Below are 6,000 nucleotides of genomic sequence, written 5' to 3'. Positions count from 1 at the left end.
GTTGCGCATGAATTCTATAAGTCATGTGATAGATGCCAACGAATATGAAAGATATCGAAACGGCATGAGATGCCTTGGCAAAATATTCTGGAAATTGAACTCTTCGACGTATAGGGAATAGACTTCATAGGACCCTTTCCCACATCATTGGAGATTTATACATTCTCTTGGCAGTGGATTATGTATCAAAATGGGTAGAAGTCATCGCAACACCTAAGAATGATTCCAAGATGATGTTAAAATTTTTAGACAAAATATATTCACCCGATTTGGAATACAATGAGCTATCATTAGCGATGAATGCACATATTTTAACAATAAATTGATTTCCAAGGCACTGAAGCGATATGGAGTATGAAATAGGATTGCTATGGCGTATCACCCTCAAAGGAATGGACAAGCTGAAGTGTCAAATTGGGAAATTAAATAGATCATTGAAAAAGTGGTTAACCCAAGTCGAAAGGACTGGTCGCCAAAACTAGATGAAGCACTATGGGATTATCGCACAACATTCAAGACACCGTTTGGAATGTCACCATTCAAACTGGTTTATGGAAAAGAATTTCATCTATTTTAAAACTTGAACATAAAGCCTATTGGGCCATCAAAAGTTAAACATGGATGCTTAGCTTGCTAGAGAAAGAATACTCTTAGAACTGAACGAGATGGATGAATTCAGAGTACATGCATACGAGAATGCCCACCTATACAAAGAAAAAACAAAACGATGGCATGACAGAAAAATATTGCCAAGGCAATTTTATTCTGGACAACAAGTACTTCTCTATAATTCACGTCTTAAATTATTCCCAGGCAAGTTAAAATCACGATGGTCAGGACCATTCATCGTACACCAAGTCCATGACAATGGAGCAATTGAAATCAAGAACCAAAACGATGGTTTCTTCTTCAAGGTGAACAGCCAGAGACTCAAGGAGTACAATGGAGCCCCAGTCATGCATGATAAACTAGCATCGTTGGCACATGATGCCTAAGAGTTTGCTTTATTTACTTGAACAAAATTCGTTGCCTAGGCAACGAAAATTTGAATTCTGTACATAAATAAATTAAGTTATTTTCTTCTTTCATTATTCATTTAATTTTATTTCTTTTTTTGTATGCTTACAAATCACACGTGGCAGCATGAGGAGTTGCAGCATGCATGAAAAGAAAAAGAAACCCTAGGGTGCATGGTTTTGGTGGCAGAATAAAGAGGAAAAGAGATCTTTTCCCCCACTTTATGTTTAATCATATATTTCTCATTAAATGCAAAAATATTTTCCCTTCGTGTAAGGACAACACTACCTCGAAATCGCCCATCACTTTCCAAAGAAAAAAACTGCCCAACTTCTTCTTCTTCATCGTGCCTCATTCTGTCTCTACCAAACAAGAAAAACTTTTTTCTTCTCTCAACGAATTCCTCCCATCGCCACCACTAATTTTACCACACCAATCAAGTACAATGGTAAGATAAAGGAAAGCCCCATCCTTAACACAAAGTTTTGAACGTTTCCACATAGCCGAAGCGGAAGCACGCTACAAAATCCTCCAAAACCGTTAAGTATATTTGGAGGATAGGTTTGTTTTCCCATCCAATGATGAAGAACCGTTTGGACTAGAGGTGATGGACGTGATAAAGAAACACAACTGGGAGAAGTTTGCTCGTCATCCCAAAGCCGTAGAACCGGCGATGGTAAGGGAGTTCTACGCCCATCTCGAAGACCCGTCTAACCACACAGTGTACGTCTGAGGAAAACTCCTTCAATTTTCCCCTTCATCACTCAACAGATACTTTAAGTTGGGGAAAGTGTAGAAGCAACACAAGTGATTTGTGGCTGAGGTGGATTAAGAAACGTACAACGGAGTGCTGGAAGATTTATGCATCGGGTGGGCCAAGTTCGAAGGGAATGCCCCAACGAGGAAAAGAGCAGATCGTCAAGCCCTAAAACCAAACATGAAGTTGGGGAACCATTTTCTCAAAGGCAAGCTGATGCCAACATCTCACAACACCACTGTTCTCGTGAAAAGATTGATGCTCTTGCACTTAATCATATACATGAGGAAGATCGACGTTGGAGAACTCATCGTTGAATAAATCCATGAGTGTGCCAAGAGGAACTGGGGCAATCTATTGTTTCCCAACCTGATAACCGCACTGTGCAGGAAAAAGAAAGTCCTCGAGGTACCTTTTGAGGACTTCATTAAATCAAAGGAGGGTATCACCAAGAAGAATGTACCCGAGTTGATGAGTTTCGACGATAACGCCCCGCATGAAGGGTTGGAGTGGGGAGCAAAATCGGTTGTCGTGGCTATAATGGTCGCTGTGGTCACGCACACTCGAGAAACGCGTGAAAAGATCGGGCGCCTAGATCACATGGAGATGTACTTCGAGTATGTCAAGGCTAGGGATGCGCAACTCAACACTTTCTTCAAGGAGTTACTCCCGAACACTAACACCAGACTGCCGACCTTCCTCAGTGTCATCCTCAAATACAATACGGGCGGCAGCACATTTTATGCCTCGACATCGCAAGTCCCTCCAGAAGTTCCCCCAGGAGTGCCCACTGATGTGCCACCACTAGCAACCCATGTCTCATACGTACCTGAGGAAGGCCAAGGTGACACAGAAGAGTTCGTCAGTTCCTCATCCTTTTCCACCTCCGATAGCAATCAAAATACCCCACCAAACTTCTTCTCCGATGAAGATTTCACTCCAACACCGAAGCAATCCGAGCAAGATCCCATTTCGTCCCCGGTCCGTCAAGTTCCTAGCCCAGCAATAGCTCCTAGCCCAGTACCAGTTCTAGCACAACTGACTCATACTACCGAGCAGTTAAAACCAGCACGAGCCTCAATCAACAAAAAGCACTACAAGAGAACGGCAGGCCATATACTTAAGCCGTCTCCCTCGATGACGGTAGTAGTAGACTCGGGATCCGAGAGTCTTTATCCACCCAAACGATGCCAAACGAGGGCGTCCAATCAAGCCACCCCACCATAATGAGTTTCCATTTTAGTTTTAGTTTTTATATTTTATTATCTGTATATAGCATCATGTAGTTTTACTTTTCATGCATTGAGGTCAATGCATTCCTCAAGTTTCGGGGAGGTATTGTACCATATTCTGTCATACTTTGTTAAAAAGCAGTTGATGATAATTGGTTGAAAATATTTGTTGTCATGACATAACCATGTTAAGATTATTGTTAGGAATGAATTAGGGATTCCCAATGATGAATGCATAATTTGATTTTCTAGGCCAGAATTATTGTTAAGATTGTCTAAAGAAGAGAACCAACCCTAGGCCTGATTATTTGAAATTTATAAACACGATTGTAGGTTTTCCTTATTTCAGGTAATCTGTAAATTTTTTGGAAAAGAACTTTCTACTTGTCGAGACTTCAAAAATATTTTAAGGGTAAAGTGAAAACTCTCTAGTGTTTAAAAAACTTGAAAAATAAAAAGGGACACTCCTCTGTGCAAAGGCATAAATAGAAAAACTCCATAAGAAATTAAGAGTAGCCAAGGCATATGAGTGAATGAAAGTAGTCACAGTATGACTCTGCCCGAATAGCTTAGGGGTAGAAGGTATGCTCCCTTTCACCTAGAGTGTGGAACGGCAGGTGTGATGAGCTGACTCTCCTGCCAAAAAAAAGTTGATAAATAACTAGGAGTATAAACTAAGCCTGATAAATAATTTGATGCCTTGACAAACCAGAAGTGCTTACTTTAAGTTTTCTAATGACCTTTATACATAGACTAGTTACAATCATGCACACACAATAACAAAGAATCCTGACCAGGGAAGGGACTTGACTGATATGATTGTCGAACATGTTGAGGCCAAACATTTTTACTGAGGGCTGAAATCTCAAACCATACGATATGCTTAATACTGCTTTGCCATGACAATTTTGATTTTCTTATAGCTATTGTACATTGCTTGAGGACAAGCAATAGTTTAAGTTTGGGGGTGTGATGACTCTGTAAAAAGACTCAATTTTCAGTCTTTTCACTTAAGTTATTGCTCATATAAACAAAGTATGCACAACATTTTAGTTGCATTTAGTTGTATATAGGTTATATTAGCTTGTGGTGGATAAGTTTTTCTTAGGCAAGATTTATTTAGTCTGACTGATGCTGCTAAGGAGAAAGGGTTGTTTGGATTGTGTTTGTGCATGAAACTTACAGAGGAAGAACATTTCAGTTGTGACAACACAAATTTGCAAAGGCTAACAGAACAAATAATAACGTGAGGAGTAGATTTATCTCATCGAGGCAAGGTTTATCTGAAGAAGTCTGAAGCAGGTGTGACGAAACCGCCTATGTCACAAGCCAACTAGATGACCTACTTCACGTACAAGCATGCCTTAAATATTTTGACAGACGCCAACCACCTTTCCTTTTTAAGTCTGGGCATTTGATAAAGGTTATTTAAGAAAACTCCAAAAGCATGTAAAGCCCTAGGAGATCTTTCCTTATAAATAACTAGCCATAGCCGCCAAAGAGATGAGGCAAGGAAGAAGAGAGAAGAGCTTTATCCAAGGCGTGAGCAAGAAACTGCAGTGCTTTCCCACCGTCAACCAACCAAACTTTCTTGGTGTCCTCCATAACCAAACTTTAGCAGAGCGGTGATCAGGTCTCGAGAGAGGCTGATCACCAAGGCAGGTGCGGTGCTGATAAGAATTATCGCGATAGAGCCCCCCCAGTTTTGGGAGTCGTTCTTCCTTTGTTCTTAACTCTTTATCTATTTGGGATTGTATTAAACGTTACATCTTAGATGATTTTTGATAGCACCATGACTGTCTTACTTGGTGTTAAACTTTGTTTTGCCTGAATAATATTTTTATGTTTTATGAATAATGAATTATGTTTTGCTTATGGTTGTTTTTCTCATCGTTTAAATATTTTACCTTACGCTGTAAGAGAATCAAGAGATCACCTGGGGTTTTGGTAAAACATGTCTTGGAAATATAAGAGCGTCGAGAGATAACATTTTGCCTAGATAGTGATTCTTAGATTCGAGAGAATTAACATAAATCCACGTGAGCAATGGAATGAATCTGAGATAGTGAAGTTCTAACTTGTTTTCCTTAGAGATAAAGAGTGAGTTTCAAATGAAAAAAAGGGGTAGATGCTAGAGTAGGATAGATAACGCCTATAGTTCACGCTGAGAGGTATTGCTACAATAACAGTTTGACAAACAAAGGGTTTTAGATAACGCTTAGGAGTATTGCCATAGCAGCCGTCTAAGAATACCTAGTAATCCTGCCGGGCAACTTTAGCAAGTCATAGTAATTCACTCTAGACTTAGAATAATTGTTGTCAAGATAGAAGTTTAGCATAAGTTCTCTGTGATACTTTTGAATATGTGAGGTTGTTTGCATTATATTTAAACCTACACTTGTCTGATTTTATTACAACATTCTGCATACTTATTTTGCCTCAACCAAACTTTTCTGCTATCATTAAATCACTTCTTCATTTTATTAGTATTAGTTCTTAAACTGAAACTTAGTAGGAATTAGTTTGTGACACTAGTTCTCGTTGTGGTGAAAATATATTTCCAAACCAATCCCTGTGGAGACGATACTCACTTACCCTATATTACTTGAGTCGGTTGTGTATACTTGTACAGATTTACTTGCCTTAACATATACATTTACAAGCGATCATGACTGTCTTACAGAGCCCTCGGCTTTGGGAGTCGTTCTTCCTTTGTTCTTAACTCTTTATCTATTTGGGGTTGTATTAAACGTTGAATCTTGGATGATTTTTTATAGCACCATGACTGTCTTACTTGGTGTTAAACTTTGTTTTGCCTGAACAATATTTTTATGTTTTATGAATAATGAATTATGTTTTGCTTATGGTTGTTTTGCTCATCGTTTAAATATTTTACCTTACGCTGTAAGAGCATCGAGAGATCGCCTGGGGTTTTGGTAAAACATGTCTTGGTAATGTAAGAGCATCGAGAGATAGCCTTTTTTCTAGATAGTG

Source organism: Hibiscus syriacus, unplaced genomic scaffold (assembly GCF_006381635.1).
Source record: "Hibiscus syriacus cultivar Baekdansim isolate YM2019G1 unplaced genomic scaffold, ASM638163v2 tig00110123_pilon, whole genome shotgun sequence".
NCBI classification, from domain to species: Eukaryota; Viridiplantae; Streptophyta; class Magnoliopsida; order Malvales; family Malvaceae; genus Hibiscus; species Hibiscus syriacus.
The sequence above is the reverse complement of the archived record's forward strand: the minus strand, read 5'-3'. Positions refer to the sequence as shown.